General features: G+C 42.3%; 1 long non-coding RNA gene across 1 annotated transcript in view; it reads left to right on the top strand.

Annotated features, from left to right (window-relative positions):
• Positions 1-19085, top strand: part of LOC130295835 (uncharacterized) — a 59003-nt gene that overhangs the window by 38854 nt on the left and 1064 nt on the right. The gene's annotated exons all lie outside the window — the stretch shown is intronic.

The following is a 19085-nucleotide window of genomic DNA, read 5'->3' as shown; positions in this document are numbered from 1 at the left end:
GAAATCCTAGCGGAATACATAGCAGTCTATAGGAGACTGCAGTGTCCGTGCGGTCCTAGCGCCTACTAATTCAGTCGGAACTCTGAATCTCAGGGCGGAAATTTTCTGCCCGGAGATTCCGTAGTCTGAACCTAGCCTTACACTAACTGTAATCCCTATAATTTGTGTCCCTGGTATCGTCCTAGGCTTGTGTTTTTTGTTTTGTTTGTGAGGTGTTTTCTGGGATGTTTAAGCATCTGATTAAAAGTTTATTTTTTTATGTGTACCCCCCTGTGAATTGCTCTTTTAATACATTAATACATGACAATTACCTATTAACCTTAAGGTGCCAATTACACCTTATACTTAAGTTGGCCAAACCCACTGTAGGTTTGGCCAGCTAAGATGTATGGGAAGCTTCCTGACTCCACTGGCAGATGATGTCAGTGGAAAGAAGGGTCAGTTGTGATGGATTTTCTCTGCTTGACCCTTTTATTCTGGGAGGGACAAGCTGGCGCCAGAGTGGTGCCAGAGCTGCCTACAGGCAGCTTACCCCTCTTCATAGGGGAAACGTGAACGTTCAGCTGTGCCAAACTTTCAAGTGTATGGGGAATCTGGGAGAGATAACTTTCAGCCGATCGAACTTTATTGCAAATCTATGGCCAACTTTAGAAGCAGCTAATTGACATTACATACTGCTCTGTATTCTATGATCTACAACTATATACAGATATGTCTATACAAGTAATCTTTCCAGTTTCACACACACACACACACACACACACACACATATATATATATATATATAGTGCATACAGGTTATTAATACCCAGATGCATAACTTTAAATGTATCCGCATTAAAAGGGGTTATCCACCATAAGGTGATTTTAGTACTTACCTGCCGGACAGTAATGGACATGCTTAGGAAGGATCTGTACTTGTTTTGGGGCTAAATGGCTGTGTTCTGAGTCTACCAAAACATTGCTACTATCTTTTTGTGAAATGGCTATTTCCTGTTGGAATGCCTTCCCTCCAAATACAAGTCCCATGATTCCTTGTTTGTACGTGTGAGGTCACTTGTCTCCCTCCCACATCACCCATTGATGTATTTCTACGCTCCTGTGCTATGCTGTAATCAATAGGGATTTTCTATCCAGGGTGCCTCCAGCTGTTGCAAAACTAAAATTCTTTGGAGATTGATCTTACTCCCACCCAGCAGTGGCTCCACCCATTGAAACAGACAGGCTCCTTTCAACACCTGACTATTGTTGTAATGTCTCGGGCCTCACTGCAACCTGGACCCTCATTTTGTATGCTTTTAACCCCTTAAGGACCGAGCCCTTTTTCACCTTAAGGACCAGAGCATTTTTTGCAATTTTGACCACTGTCACTTTAAACATTAATAACTCTGGAATGCTTTTAGTTATCATTCTGATTCCGAGATTGTTTTTTCGTGACATATTGTACTTTAACTTAGTGGTAAAATTTTATGGTAACTTGCATCCTTTCTTGGTGAAAAATCCCCAAATTTGATGAAAAAAATGAAAATTTAGCATTTTTCTAACTTTGAAGCTCTCTGCTTGTAAGGAAAATGGATATTCAAAATAATTTTTTTTGGGGTTCACATATACAATATGTCTACTTTATGTTTGCATCATAAAATTTATGAGTTTTTACTTTTGGAAGACACCAGAGGGCTTCAAAGTTCAGCAGCAATTTTGAAATTTTTCACAAAATTTTCGCTATTTTTCATGGACCAGTTCAGGTTTGAAGTGGATTTGAAGGGTCTTCATATTAGAAATACCCCATAAAAGACCTCATTATAAAAACTACACCCCCAAAGTATTCAAAATGACATTCAGTAAGTGTATTAACCCTTTAGGTGTTTCACAGGAATAGCAGCAAAGTGAAGGAGAAAATTCAAAATCTTCATTTTTTACATTCGCATGTTCTTGTAGACCCAATTTTTGAATTTTTGCAAGGGGTAAAAAGGAGAAAATTTTTACTTGTATTTGAAACCCAATTTCTCTCGAGTAAGCACATACCTTATATGTATATGTTAATTGTTCAGCGGGCGCAGTAGAGGGCTCAGAAGGGAAGGAGCGACAAATGGTTTTTGGGGGGCATGTCACATTTAGGAAGCCCCCATGGTGCCAGGACAGCAAAAAAAAAAACACATGGCATACCATTTTGGAAACTAGATCCCTCAGGGAACGTAACAAGGGGTAAAGTGAGCCTCAATACCCTACAGGTGTTTCACGACTTTTGCATATGTAAAAAAAATATTTTTTTTTTACCTAAAATGCTTGGTTTCCCAAAAATTTTACATTTTTAAAAAGGGTAATAGCAGAAAATACCCCCCAAAATTTGAAGCCCAATTTCTCCCGAGTACGGCGATACCCCATATGTGGCCCTAAACTGTTGCCTTGAAATACGACAGGGCTCCAAAGTGTGAGCGCCATGCGCATTTGAGGCCTAAATTAGGGACTTGCATAGGGGTGGACATAGGGGTATTCTACGCCAGTGATTCCCAAACAGGGGGCCTCCAGCTGTTGTAAAACTCCCAGCATGCCTAGACAGTCAGTGGCTATCTGGCAATACTGGGAGTAGTTGTTTTGCAACAGCTGGAGGCTCCGTTCTGGAAACTGTGGCGTACCAGACGTTTTTCATTTTTATTGGGGAGGGGGGCTGTGTAGGGGTATGTGTATATGTAGTGTTTTTTTACTTTTTATTTTATTTTGTGTTAGTGTAGTGTTTTTAGGGTACAGTCGCACGGGCGGGGGTTCACAGTAGTTTCTCGCTGGCAGCTTGAGCTGCAGCAGAAAATTTGCCGCAGCTCAAACTTGCAGCCGGATACTTACTGTAATCCTCCGCCCATGTGAGTGTGCCCTGTACGTTCACATTGGGGGGGCGGGGGGGTAACGGACATCCAGCTGTTGCAAAACTACAACTCCCAGCATGTACGGTCTATCAGTACATGCTGGGAGTTGTAGTTTTGCAACAGCTGGAGACACACAGGTTGTGAAACACCGAGTTTGGTAACAAACTCAGTGTTTTGCAACCAGTGTGCCTTCAGCTGTTGCAAATGCTACAACCCCCAGCATGTACGGACAGCGGAAGGGCATGCTGGGTCTTGTAGTTATGCAACAGCCGGAGGCATACTACATTGGCTGGGAATGCTGGGGATTGTAGTTATGCAACAGCTGGAGACACACTGGTTTGCTACTTAACTCAGTGCGTCTTCAGCTGTTGCAAAACTACAACTCTCAGCAGTCAGTTATGCAACCACCAGATGCACCACTACAACTCCCAGCATGCACTTTAGCTGATTGTGCAAGCTGGGAGTTGTAGTTATACAACAGCTGAAGGTACACTTTTCCATAGAAAGAATGAGCCTCCAGCTGTTGCAAAACTACAAGTCAAAAACAAAGAGACCCACAATACTAATATTATTTCAAAAAGTATAACAATCTTTATTAGACAATAAAAAACAATTTTAAAAATTAGTAAAAGGTAGAGGATGACCTTACGCAGGAAACAACAAGTGCCAGTGGACCTGGTATGGGTAATGTAGGCATTCAGTCAAGAGCATACATAATATAAAGCTGGCGTAGCTGCATACTTATGATATCGTAACAATAGATATAATATCTAACATACATTGATGTAACATAGGGAGCAGCAATGCAATATAACAAACATAAATAGGAACCCAAGGTGGGTAATACCTAAAAAAGATTACCTGTCATATACCCAAAGGCCAGGAGCACCAAGCACCAACACCCCAACGCACGTTTCGCGTATGGGCTTCGTCAGGGGGCGTGTCCTGATTCCCAAAAGAGGTAAGTATATAAGGGCTAGCATGCCCAATCAGTATCCGCAGATCATGGTGATGGACACTCGTCAGGGCCAATGATGATCCAGCCGATCAATAAAGGTCAGACCGGATAGGATAAGTACAAACCGCCCAATTACCTGTAAGCCGGAAAGAGGGGGCATCTCTCCTCATGAGCCGGAAGTCCAGCGCTAAAGAATGACGGCGCTTGTATTTCCGGCATCCCGTGGTGACGCACAAAGCGTCATCCATAGTAGGCAGGCCACACAAATATGGCGCCCGTCAGTGTGGGCATGGCTTCACAAAAATGTCCGTGCGATTAATCGCGCGCATGCGCCCAGAGGGGAACGTAGGGGAGCCCATGCCATCGCGCACGCGTCGGATAGCGGCGCACGCGCGATAGGAATGGGCTCCACAAAGATGGCGCCGGAACGGTGAGCGGAGACAATGAGGCCATGAGTGGCGACACTGGGAGGAGACGCTCGGAAGACCAGACAACCCATATAGAATAGCAGCATACGTAATGATATAGAGGGGAAGGTTAGGAAGGTTTAACATATAAATAAATAAAGACAAGTAAGTAAGAAATAGGGGAGATGAAGAGAAACCACCGCACGTGAGAAAGTGTGTGAAAAATAGGAAAATAAGTAAAAATACAATAAAAATACCTACCACCAAAGAAAAATGAACACCTATAATGGACATAAAAATGAATAAATAAACAAAACACAATTAATCATATAAAAAAAAGGGGGGAGTGAATATAAAAAATATATATAAAAACATAATATGAATAAATTAAGAGAAAGGGTGAATTTGTAAAAATATCAACATAGTGGGCTACATAAAAGGTGTGATAAAACACACATGTACAGGTTTATTGAGGTGTGAATAAGCGTGTAAAGAGTGACATGTGAAACAGACAAGAGATGAAATGACAAAAGTGATCCAGGTTATTGGGGGTGAAAACCCCGTGTGATAACCATAATAACATACTACTAGATAGTGATATAAGTGTGAAAGATGCGAATGTAAGGGCAATCGTATCAGATAATTGGGATACAGAGTGCCGTAAAGTGCCAAGAATTGTGTAAATACATGTGTGTAAATAGGTAAAGATGGCCAAAAAATGGAAGTGAAGAGTGACAACATGATAAGTATCAAATAGAAATGTGCAAAACTGAATAGAAATATGTGATAAAAATAATGATAATAATTGATCATGAATATTGGTAATAATGATAATAATTTATATGAGCAATATCCCCTATAGTGAATAGAAGGATAAATAAATAAATTCATAAATAAATTCATTAATAGATAAATTGAACCCCAATATTAATCAAGCGTAGCTAAAACTAAGCAAAGGTAAGTATACAAAAATTAGTGCTTGGTGGTATCGGCCTGTGGGTATATGACTAGAGGGACGAGTACATCATCATGACCTAGCGGAGAGAAGAGAAGAACAGAGAGTGTAAAACCAATTAAAACCAAATAAAAACATAGCACAATACCTCAAAAGAGGAATAGGATCACGATCTAGAGTATAATACATATGATAATACAGTTGGTTTAAGGAGAATTACAATTAAATAAATGGTACAAAACTAACATGGTCATTGAGTCCCAAAGGTGCCAATGTTTTCAAGCGATAGATCCAACGGGTTTCTAACTGTGCCAAGCGTAATTTCCAATTGCCTCCCCTGGAGCCCACGTATACCATATCAATTCCTCTTACCATGAGTCCACTTGGGTCACATGCGTGAAATTGCTTGAAATGACGTGGAATAGTGGTGAGTTTATGTGGGTCTGTTTCATCCTTTGCGGCCGTGATCCCAATGATGTGCTCCCGGATCCTACGACGAAATTCGCGAGAGGTCATACCGACATAAATCAAGCCACATGGGCACGTTGCATGGTAAATGACACCTGTGGTTTGACAGTTAATCTTATGAGTGATGGAAAATCGACATGTCCCATTTGAATCAGAAATTTCGTGATCCGTACAGATATTGGGGCATGTGACACCTGGGCAAGATATATCGATGATATTATCTTTATATGGAAAGGGAGTGATGTGGAACTTAAACAATTCATCGATCAGTTAAATCATAATGACCTGAATATAAAGCTGACTTACAAATCAGGCCGGGAAAAAATGGACTTTCTGGATGTGTCTTTTGGGGTCGATGAACATGGCTATATCCAATCTGATCTATTTAGAAAGCCTACTTCTACTAATTCATTACTCCATGCTCAATCGTTCCATCCACCAAGTCTACTCAAGGGCATTCCCATGGGTCAGTTTTTACGTTTGCGTCGTATATGCTCAACACCCTCACAATTTGAATTACAGGCCATTGACCTTTCCGAAAGATTTCGGGAGAGAGGATATAAAGAACAATGGATCAGAAGAGCCTATCTAAGAGCTAAGCACGCGAAAAGAGAAGATCTTATGCGGCCCAGGACGAGAAAATCCATCACTGATAATCAGGTGAGGCTCATTTCGGCATACCATGCACAGGTCCCACAGCTTCGTGACATTTTGAGCAAATTTTGGGACATATTGCTTCTAGATCCCATTTTGAAACTCTATTTACCTCCCCAACCATCCATCACATTTAGGAGATCTCCTAATCTCCGCGACATGTTGGTAAGGAGCTATCATAGAGTTCCCAAGAAACCATGTCCCTTCGGCTCAAAACTCCCCAAATGGGGATGTGCCCCATGTGGTAAATGTGTCACATGCCCCAATATCTGTACGGATCACGAATTTTCTGATTCAAACGGGACACGTCGATTTTCCATCACTCATAAGATTAACTGTCAAACCACAGGTGTCATTTACCATGCAACGTGCCCATGTGGCTTGATTTATGTCGGTATGACCTCTCGCGAATTTCGTCGTAGGATCCGGGAGCACATCATTGGGATCACGGCCGCAAAGGATGAAACAGACCCACATAAACTCACCACTATTCCACGTCATTTCAAGCAATTTCACGCATGTGACCCAAGTGGACTCATGGTAAGAGGAATTGATATGGTATACGTGGGCTCCAGGGGAGGCAATTGGAAATTATGCTTGGCACAGTTAGAAACCCGTTGGATCTATCGCTTGAAAACATTGGCACCTTTGGGACTCAATGACCATGTTAGTTTTGTACCATTTATTTAATTGTAATTCTCCTTAAACCAACTGTATTATCATATGTATTATACTCTAGATCGTGATCCTATTCCTCTTTTGAGGTATTGTGCTATGTTTTTATTTGGTTTTACACTCTCTGTTCTTCTCTTCTCTCCGCTAGGTCATGATGATGTACTCGTCCCTCTAGTCATATACCCACAGGCCGATACCACCAAGCACTAATTTTTGTATACTTACCTTTGCTTAGTTTTAGCTACGCTTGATTAATATTGGGGTTCAATTTATCTATTAATGAATTTATTTATGAATTTATTTATTTATCCTTCTATTCACTATAGGGGATATTGCTCATATAAATTATTATCATTATTACCAATATTCATTATCAATTATTATCATTATTTTTATCACATATTTCTATTCAGTTTTGCACATTTCTATTTGATACTTATGTTGTCACTCTTCACTTCCATTTTTTGGCCATCTTTACCTATTTACACACATGTATTTACACAATTCTTGGCACTTTACGGCACTCTGTATCCCAATTATCTGATACGATTGCCCTTACATTCGCATCTTTCACACTTATATCACTATCTAGTAGTATGTTATTATGGTTATCACACGGGGTTTTCACCCCCATTAACCTGGATCACATTTGTCATTTCATCTCTTGTCTGTTTCACATGTCACTCTTTACGCACTTATTCACACCTCAATAAACCTGTACATGTGTGTTTTATCACACCTTTTATGTAGCCCACTATGTTGATATTTTTACAAATTCACCCTTTCTCTTAATTTATTCATATTATGTTTTTATATATATTTTTTATATTCACTCCCCCTTTTTTTTATATGACTAATTGTGTTTTGTTTATTTATTTATTCATTTTTATGTCCATTATAGGTGTTCATTTTTCTTTGGTGGTAGGTATTTTTATTGTATTTTTACTTATTTTCCTATTTTTCACACACTTTCTCACGTGCGGTGGTTTATCTTCATCTCCCCTATTTCTTACTTACTTGTCTTTATTTATTTATATGTTAAACCTTCCTAACCTTCCCCTCTATATCATTACGTATGCTGCTATTCTATATGGGTTGTCTGGTCTTCCGAGCGTCTCCTCCCAGTGTCGCCACTCATGGCCTCATTGTCTCCGCTCACCGTTCCGGCGCCATCTTTGTGGAGCCCATTCCTATCGCGCGTGCGCCGCTATCCGACGCGTACGCGATGGCATGGGCTCCCCTACGTTCCCCTCTGGGCGCATGCGCGCGATTAATCGCACGGCCATTTTTGTGAAGCCATGCCCACACTGACGGGCGCCATATTTGTGTGGCCTGCCTACTATGGATGACGCTTTGTGCGTCACCACGGGATGCCGGAAATACAAGCGCCGTCATTCTTTAGCGCCGGACTTCCGGCTCATGAGGAGAGATGCCCCCTCTTTCCGGCTTACAGGTAATTGGGCGGTTTGTACTTATCCTATCCGGTCTGACCTTTATTGATCGGCTGGATCATAATTGGCCCTGACGAGTGTCCATCACCATGATCTGCGGATATTGATTGGGCATGCTAGCCCTTATATACTTACCTCTTTTGGGAATCAGGACACGCCCCCTGACGAAGCCCATACGCGAAACGTGCGTTGGGGTGTTGGTGCTTGGTGCTCCTGGCCTTTGGGTATATGACAGGTAATCTTTTTTAGGTATTACCCACCTTGGGTTCCTATTTATGTTTGTTATATTGCATTGCTGCTCCCTATGTTACATCAATGTATGTTAGATATTATATCTATTGTTACGATATCATAAGTATGCAGCTACGCCAGCTTTATATTATGTATGCTCTTGACTGAATGCCTACATTACCCATACCAGGTCCACTGGCACTTGTTGTCTCCTGCGTAAGGTCATCCTCTGCCTTTTACTAATTTTTAAAATAGTTTTTTATTGTCTAATAAAGATTGTTATACTTTTTGAAATAATATTAGTATTGTGGGTCTCTTTGTTTTTGGCTATATATTGGTACCCCCGGGACCTACATACGGCACGTATTGTTTTGCCGTTTCTGTTGTTTGGCTAAATTAAAACTACAAGTCCCAGCATGCCCATAAGGGCATGCTGGGAGTTGTGGTGGTCTGCCTCCTGCTGTTGCATAACTACAGCTCCCAGCATGCCCTTTTTGCATGCTGGGAGCTGTTGCTAAGCAACAGCAGGAGGCTGTCACTCACCTCCTGCTGCTGCTCCACGATGCCGCCACCGTCGCTCCTGGGGCCCCGATCCCAACATGGACGCCGGGGTTCGGGGTCTTCTGCCCGCACCCGCTCACGTCCTCCGGAAGAGGGGGGGAGCGGGTTGCGGGAGTGACACCCGCAGCAGGCAGCAGGCCGCGAATCAGGGCGATCGTGAGGTGGCCACCTCACCCCTGCTGGCTCTGGCTGATCAGCCAGTAATTCCGGGTCATCGGGTCACTGGAGACCCGATTGACCCAGAATCCGCCGCAGATCGCTGGACTGAATTGTCCAGCGATCTGCGGCAATCGCCGACATGGGGGGACATAATGACCCCCCTGGGCAATATGCCGGGATGCCTGCTGAACGATTCCAGCAGGCATCCGGCCCCGGCTCCCCTTCGGCTAGCGGCGGGGGCCGGAAATGCTCAGGGCGTATCAATACGCCCTCGGTCCTTAAGGACTTGGAAACGGGGGCGTATGGATACGCCCTATGTCCTTAAGGGGTTAAAAATTTAAAAAATTAAAGGTTGAGAAGCTACACACCAAGAGAAAGAATTGGATTACACAATTTCTGCCGAGTTGCACTAAACCCGTAGTGCTTAATAGCAGTAAAATATAAAATAAAAGAAGTCAGACCTCAAGGTATAGATGACCAATTTGGTATTTAATAAATTGAATGCAAATCTAAGTTGCGGATTGTGTGATATAATGAGGACTAGAGATGTAGCTGGTATAGTGTGTGCTTTATTAAGAGTAGATATATACAATATAAAATTATATATATATATATATATATATATATATGTATTACAAGATACTGCCACTACCGATATATATATATATATAAAACTCAATGGGGGAGATTTATAAAAGGATTTAGATTCCTGTTTTTTCCTGTCAATTTGTCGCACAGAAAGTCGCAGTCTAAATATTTGCAACTTTTTTGCGACTTTTTCTTTAGAGGATTTTTAGAACATGATGCATTCTAGTCTATTGTAGATAGAAAAATGCATTGGTGCTGAATTTATCAATAGCGACTTTTCGGCGACAAGTCACTTTGGCTGAAAGTACGCTGAAATGTCAGACCATGCTGGTGCAGGTTTAAATACAGTCTAAAGCATAGATCCCGAAGTCCACGCACAGAATTTATCAAGAGTCGTGCGCCTTTTGATAAATTAGGCACACAATAGACCAACCTAACGCTCTGTAGTTTGGTCTACCATATATACTCGAGTATAAGCCGAGGCCCCTAATTTCACCCCAAAATCCCAGGAAAAGTTATTGACTCGAGTATAAGCCTAGGGTGGGAAATACATCATCCCCCCGTCATCATCATCACCCTTGTCATCATCCCACACCCCCCCTTCATCATCCCACACCCCCCCTTCATCATCCCCTTGTCATCATCCCCTTGTCATCATCCCACACCCCCCTTCATCATCCCCTTGTCATCATCCCACACCCCCCCTTCATCATCCCCTTATCATCCTCTTGTGAACTATCCGCCCTCAGTGGTCTTCAACCTGCGGACCTCCAGAGGTTTCAAAACTACAGCTCCCAGCAAGCCCGGGCAGCCATCGGCTGTCCGGGCTTGCTGGGAGTTGTAGTTTTGAAACCTCTGGAGGTCCGCAGGTTGAAGACCACTGCGGCCTTCGACATCATCCAGCCCCCTCTCACCCCCTTTAGTTCTGTACAGTACTCGCCTCTGCTCGGCGCTGGTCCGGTGCTGCAGGACTGTCCGGTGAGGAGGTCGTCCGGTTAGATAGTGGTTCCGGGCTGCTATCTTCACCGGGGGCACCTCTTCTCCGGGCCCAGGAGAAGAGGCGCCCCCGGTGAAGATAGCAGCCCGGAACCACTATCCCACTGGACGACCTCCTCACCGGACAGTCCTGCAGCACCGGACCAGCGCCGAGCGGAGGCGAGTACTGTACAGAACTAAAGGGGGTGAGAGGGGACTGGATGATGTCGAAGGCCGCAGTGGTCTTCAACCTGCGGACCTCCAGAGGTTTCAAAACTACAACTCCCAGCAAGCCCGGACAGCCGATGGGTGCCCGGGCTTGCTGGGAGTTGTAGTTTTGAAACCTCTGGAGGTCCGCAGGTTGAAGAACACTGCGGGTGGAGAGTTCACTCGAGTATAAGCCGAGGGGGGTGTTTTCAGCACGAAAAATAGTGCTGAAAAACTCAGCTTATACTCGAGTATATACGCTATATTGATGCGGGACATATACAACTTTGATGAATCTCCCCCAATGTGTGTATGTTCCAGCATCACGTCCAAACAGCTAAAGATATTAACCTGAAACTTGGCACACATGTTACTTATATGTCAACAACAAACATAGGATAGGTGATTTAACCCTTACTCACCCCAATTTGCCGGGTCGGGTTTTTTGTTTAAAGTCCCATACAAGTCTATGGGAAATGCATGTTACTGCAAAACTTCCAAACGACTAGAGATATTTCGATAATACTTGGTCACATGTTACTTATAGGTCCACTTGAAATATAGGATAGTTAATGTAACCCTTAACTACACCCATTTGTGAGGGTCAGGGTTTTTGTTTAAAGTCCCATGCAAATCTATAGGAAATGTATGTTCCCACATAACTTATGGCTGGAGATATTTCAATAATACCTGGTACACATATTACTTATATGTCAAATAAAAATATATGATAGTTAAATTAACCCTTACCTACACCCTTATATAAAAGATGGGTTTTTGCTTCAAGCCCCATGCAAATATATGGGACTTCCAGTACCTTACTCCACAAGCTCCGCTCTGCATCTCCTGTTAAATGTGTTAGTCCGGCTTGCAAGCCACACCCCATCTCACAAAGACACCCCCACTGTTTATGCATGGTATAAACAGCATACAAAACAAAATAAAAAAAACGACAGTAATGGCAAGACACATTTCGGGAGGGCAATTTCCTTTTATCAATTGCAGAAGGTAGAGCCGTATGATAAATAAGGAGGTATGAGAGGTATATATGTGCAAAAAGGGTGCCAAAACCCAGGGGTGGAGGGTGGAACAAGGTATAATTAGCATAATATACATAGTGGCGGAAAGTATGCATTGTATGTATCAGAATTAGGGGGCAGCTTAGTGGCTGAGGTCTAAACATAATATAGTAAACATGATATAGTAACGAGTCCAGATAGTACATTTCAAAGTAGCGCACCACAGTAGCGAGATGTAGCCAATCAAAAAGGTCTCTGGGTTGGCGTGATGGCAGACTGAAGTCCAGGGATGCTATCGGATTTTCAAAAAAGTCACGTGACATCGGATGACCAATCAGGTGGATGAATGAAACTTCATTGATGCAATAGGATGTTGGTGGGCTGAACGTGGCCAATCAGAAGCCAGCGTATATTTCCGTGTATGTGTGGTACGGCACAGGGATAGTAAGCAGTCAGATGAAAGGATGAGGATTCATTGAAGCGATAGGTGGCTTGCAGACTGAGCCATACAGTCCGTGGCCAATCAGGAGGTAGCATATATGTCCGAGTATGTGTCAGAGTATCTTACAGCTCTGGTGCCGTAGTGGGAAAGAAGGTTTTGAAGTAGAGAGCCAATCTCATTGGTTGCTTGCTTGGTGGCGACCAATCAGGAGATGGCAGAGGAAAGTCAATGGCTGGATGTGGTACTGGGGAGAAGATCTGTGGGATAGTGTACTTGTATGTTATTCCTGGGATGAAGGAATGGTATCTGAAAAATGAAACAGAGATTCACAGAAGATGCTATGTGACCGAGCCGGCAGAGGGGGAGAAGTCCATAGAGGGAGGATGGAAATAAACTCAGATGAATACAAGGAGTGGATGGTTTACCTGACATTCTTGAAGTATTCATTCAGTCCCTGAGGGACCAGAGTTTTCAAGGTGAAAACTCTAAAATTCTCTCTCCTGCGTAGTGCCGCATAGTGTTGGTTAGTGTCGCTTGGGATCTGTTCGATCGGGATGATCATGAAGCATTGGAAATCACAGTCATGTTTTTCAGCCCCATGTCAAGACACGCTGTGGAGCTGGAAACCTTTCTGGACATTTAATCTATGCTTGTTGATGCGGCAATTGAAGTCCGCATGGACATTGGAGAAGATCGATTGTATAGCAAGTGCTGCAGTTCATGAAGCTCTTGATCAGGTGTGGTACCTGTGATTTTAGAGGTGAAATTTTTGCATCTGTGGGATATGTTTAAACAGCATTTGCAGCCCGGTCTATTGCATCTGAAGCTGCCTGTGATTTTTAGAGTGTCAAGGATGGTGTGCAGCTTGTCTGTGGTGTGAGTTTTCAACTTGCTGGGGGCAAGGATGTTTTTCAGAGAGCAATTTCTTCTAAAAGGGATATTGGGTTTAGCAGATAGGATGTCCTTGAGGAATGCATCCAGTTTCAAAGTCTTCCAGTGAGAATGGATGATGTTTTTGATGAATTTATGGTCACTGCTGTAAGTAGTGATGAAGTTATATGTATGTGTGGATCTATTAGTTTCTTCTTTCATTTCTCCCTGGGTTCTCGGGTGGAGTTTCTTGGGGTTGAGACAATCCTGGGTAAAGTTTCTTGCTTTGGGAGATGAGTGACCGTGGGTAACCTTTAGCTTTGAACCGTTGGTCTAAAGTGATACTTTGGTCTTCATAGTCAGAATCATTGGTACAGTTACGTCTGATTCGTTTATATTGTCCAAACGGAATGTTATTAGTCCATTTCTCATAGTGACAGCTGCTATAGTCAAGGTATTTCCATCTACCGCTTTGAAGTAGGTTTTGGTTTTTATCTGATTGTGTGCGTTATGGTAGATTATGACGTCAATGTATTTAATGCTGGTACAGGAGTGATTGTAGGTGAAATTGATGTCCCAGGAATTGTTGTTCAGTGACTGGATAAATGAAGTGAGGTCCTCTTTTGTGCCATCCCAGATAATGAAGATGTCGTTGATGTATCTTTTATATAGTATGCAGTGCTTGAATAGATCATGTGGGTAGATGGTGTTTTTTTTTTTCCAATGTTGGAGAATAAATAGAATGCTGTCCAGGATACATTGTCGTTGTTATAAATATCACTCCTGATCCTACAGAGTGGGACCCAGGACCCATGTTGTCTTTTTCACTGTCAATATGCTAACCAAAATTGCAGCCTATAAAAGACCAGTTTCAGGACTAGTAAAATATTGCCATTGAAAAAGGGGGACCCCTTACACCCCCCCCCCCCCCTCCGAAACGCGTCTGGCTTCCCTTGCATATCTTACTAGGTCTGATCTGCCACTTCTAACATTGACAATCATTAATTCTCCATCCTAGCAAGCGCTGTAGTCCCATGCTAAGTGAACCACAGCACAATGTGATATGCGCCCAAACAGAAATTACTGCATGAGGGTGCCGCTGTTACAAGTACTATACACACCTTGCTGCCGCAATCTACCTACCGGACGTTGTTCCGTGCCATCTAGTCACTAGCATCTGAGATTGTGACCATCGGGCAGTTCCATCATTCACCAGACCAACAAGTTTGCCACCATCTGCCAGCCTACCACACCAGGATGGCAAGCACCTCTGCAACTGACAGTGCGCATCACGAGAGGACCGCAGGTAACTCCAGGAACAGGACGGGTGAGCTCACGTGCCAACCTGCATACTTACAACACCACTATTTTCTATTTGCATTCGGATATACTGTATTAACTATAAAATACATCATTAACTGGCACACTTTACATTACTGGTGCCGATTTAAGACTATGAAGGTTTTTGATATTATAGAGTGGCAGTTCTTAATACATACTACTTTATATCATATTATCTTACCATTTGGTATATATTTTCCAATTATGATCCCCCTAGTGTACTGTCTCTTAATCAAGGGCCCTACTCCGCGACCTGGTTACACTTTATTACGCATTGTTTTACATTGTATATATCTACTCTTAATAAAGCAAGTACTATACCAGCTACATCTCTAGTCCTCATTATCTCCCACCATACGCAACTTAGATTTGCATTCAATTTATTCAATACCAATTTGGCCATCTGTACCTTGAGGTCTGACTTATTTTATTTTATATTTTAAAAATAAACAAAGGGGGGGAAAATCACATAAGAATTGCGGGACCACCATCAAACACAGACACTACAGTATATTATAAACTACACTAACTTTACAGCCCCTGTAGCATAGAAAAAAAAAAATCCTGCAATACCGTTTCACATGTAGTGCATCCACAGTGTATTTGATGCTGCAGATGTGCTACTGACCGTCCCTAGAGTCAGCCTTCTACTATGCCTGTGTGTCCTGCTTTGTGTGCTCGTAGCAGAAATCCGCCACTACGAGCAGACACAGAGGGAACTGCGAGTCACGGGTGCGCAGTGTACTTGCAGACATCAAGGGCACTCTGGGAGCAGAGGGGGTGACCTCAATGTCTGAGTACACTGAGCATGTACGTCTGCGATTCGCAACTACCTCAGTGTCTGCTCGTAGCGGTGTATTGCTGCTACGAGCAGACAAAGCAGGACACACGGGCAAAGTAGAAGGCTGACTCCAGGGACAGTCAGTAGCGCATCCGCAATGTCAAATACACTGCGGATGCGCTGTGTGTGACCTTACCCTATACCTCATTTGCCAAATGGATGCCCAAAAGTGATCCCAGTACTGAACCTTGGGGGTATACCAATTACAACTGGGGACAAATTAGAACAGGAATCATTGAATGACAACTCTCTGGGTTTTCAATTCACATACAAACTAATCTTTCTAAACCTATAGACATTCGTTAACCTGTTAATTAGGGACAGTGGCTTCTATGAACCTATATAGAAATAAAACAGGTTTGTTTGACAACTTGTTCTTAGTAAAATCATGCTGGCTATCACCTATAATGCTACTACCTTATGAGCCATTACAGTGGACTTGAAACATTCAGTCTGACTAGTCTAGTCCCTTTCAGGTGATTCAGTTAGTATGCAAATATCTGCAGTTGAGATTAAACATCTATAACTAAATAGTTAACAACTTTGTCTATTGAAAATGAAGGACAGGCTCAATGTATTACCTTTCTTGGGCCTCCTTCACACATGTTTATTTTAGTATCTACACATGTTCTGAAACTACTATCATTGCAAGTGTGAAGGCAAAACTCACGGATTATAACCCCCTTACCCAACCCTCAAATTATACTTACATGTGTGGCCTGATGTCTAGATCACCCCTGATGAATCTGTTTTTATTTCCTTAAAGGCGATTATCATTGACCTCCTTGGAGCCTGCATACAAAATGCTGTCCTACACCACGTTTGTTGCTATACAGTTCCCGTATACGGTTTTAAGTTAAAACCCGTACAGGAACCGTATAGAAAACCGTATGCATTGACTTAACATTGTAAACCATGTGTCAAACACATCATCCGGTCTAGTCCGTTTTGCGTAGACTACCACGGTTTTTGGTCTGGGTGAAAACTTTGCACAGTTTTTTTTTCTTGGAATTTCAATCAAACAAATGAAACTTTATTCAAATTGGAGTGAAAAGTTAAAAACGTATGCTTTTTTTCTTAAAAAGCGGATGCAAGCGGACATCACTTTTCAAAAGCGCATACGGTTTTTAACTGTACACTGGCTGAAATTTGTACACAAGTTTTGATACAGTTTAGTCCTGTTTTGAGGAATCTGTTTTTCATCAAAAACCTGATACGGGAACTGTATTGCAAAAACGTGGTGTGCATGCACCCTAACATGTTGCAAAAAAAAAAATGCATCCCACCCAGCATTACAAAGCATCTCCCTATATATCACAGAATAGTACAAAAAGGTGTCACCTTTTCTCATATACATTGTTGTGTAATATGTCACAAATTTTAGGGTATAGTTTCTTTTTTTCAGGATTAAAGGGGTACTCCGCTCCCCAGCATCCGGGAACATTGACCTCCTGAACGCTGTGTGCGGGCTTCCGTGTTCACGCCCGCCCCCTCGTTACATCACGTCCCGTCATGTGACGCCCCGCCCCCTCAATGCAAGTCTATGGGAGGGGGCGTGACGGCCATCGCACCCCCTTCACATAGACTTTCATTGATGGGGAAGGCGATGACGTCACAAGGGGGCGGGCCTGAACACGGAAGCCCGCACACAGCGTCCAGGAACTCAATGTTCCGGTGTGAGGTGGAATTTTGCAGACGCTGGGGAGCGGAGTAGCCCTTTAACTGAGCCTCTGGCCTATTTACAGTAACACTTGCCAAAAACTCATGAGTTCCCACATGCCACATAAAAAATATAGTTTGTATATAAGTGGATACATAATAGCAAATTTAATTTACCAACGATGAACACAGCAAGCAAAGTATAGTTAATGAGAGTCTTGTACATATAAAATAAAAATGTGTCTTATTGGCTAAAGTTCGGCTTTGAAGGAAAAAAAGTATTAAAAAAAATGTTTGTTATCTGTTTCTTCTTTTGCTTGTACATTTTCTAAAACGTAACCTTTTTATCTAATGCATAAAAAAACAACCCGCAAACAAACATATACCCAGTCCTCAAGATCATGCTCATGCAGTCATAAGCAGATGACTGAAAGAAGGATAAAACAAATGTTACCTCTTAGCTGATGGCAGTGTGCAAAGTTATAAACTCATGTTTTCCTTCCAAGTGCCAAAGAAGCAATGCTGAGCTGCAACATGCATGCCTCCTTCCTCCCCTGCATGATGGATGCATATGGTTTGCTTTTCAGCACTGAGCCTTCTATGTCAATTGTGCATGGCTGGGAGGGAGGGAGGAGGCATACATTCTGTAGCTTAGCACCAAGTCATGAGCTTGGAAAGAAAACATGACTTTATAACTGTGCAAACAGCCATCAGCTAAAGAGACCTGAACTGATTTGTTTTATCTCCCTATCGGCCCATGTCCGCAGCTCTTAGCATGATATAGAGCCGACCGTTTTCTTTTATCACCACTTTCTTAAACAAAGGATCACAACTTTATGAAACAGCCCAGAGCCAATGGTTTAGTTAATCTGCCAATATCTGAGGAACATTTAAGGGATGTGGTAATTTATAGTCTGAAGTAATAGCATGTGCAAAGGTAATAGTTGGCAAATAGCTTATAAAAAAGGTATAATAGGAATTACATTTTTGTACATTTTTAAAGTAGATAAAAAGCTATAGAAGCAAAAAAAGAAATCAGGGAGAAGAGAGATGTGGGCATTGTACACAATTTATTTTATTTACTATATACAGTACTATATTTGTCAACTAAATATTTGGCTCCCTTTTGTCTGGTTAGGAGCCAATAGCACCCAAGTAATTATTTTAGTATGCAGCACTGTAATGCAAATGAGGTTTGTCCCTATTTTCCACAGTATTGTTTAGCCAGTATGGTGGTCAAGAACACAAAAGCAGAAGAGCAAGAAGGGCATAAAGGGATGTGCATTTTTCAGAGCATTATCAAACAGAAAATTCTGCCTCAAACCTGAAAGTTTCTGAGCAATTCCTAGGGAGTGCAATCAGTAAAAATATATATATTTTTTTTTTTTTGGGGGGGGGGGGGGTTTGCAAAGTACATAAACGTGTTAACTTGGACAACACTTTAAATATGTTATCCAAGTAAATATTTCAATATTTATAAGTCGCACCTAGACCTAGTATTATAACCATAAACACAAAAACATGCATCTCTATTTTGTTGTGTTATCTTTCACACACACAATTTTGCAGAGCAATAATTTGCAATTACCAGACATTTTGCACTATAAATCTCTACTTGGGTCAGCAGCCTTCAATCCTCACAAACTCTGGAAGACCAGAGCAGTTAGGAAATGCATTGTGTGAATTCATCCAGAGGATGAAGTTGTACATGGATCTCTTGCACTTCTCCCAGTGCATGGCACTGCCTGACAAAGAGTGATGTA

This window comes from Hyla sarda, chromosome 11 (assembly GCF_029499605.1).
Source record: "Hyla sarda isolate aHylSar1 chromosome 11, aHylSar1.hap1, whole genome shotgun sequence".
Lineage (NCBI taxonomy): Eukaryota > Metazoa > Chordata > Amphibia > Anura > Hylidae > Hyla > Hyla sarda.
Note: the sequence above shows the minus strand (reverse complement) of the source record. Positions and strands in the feature narration are given on the sequence as shown.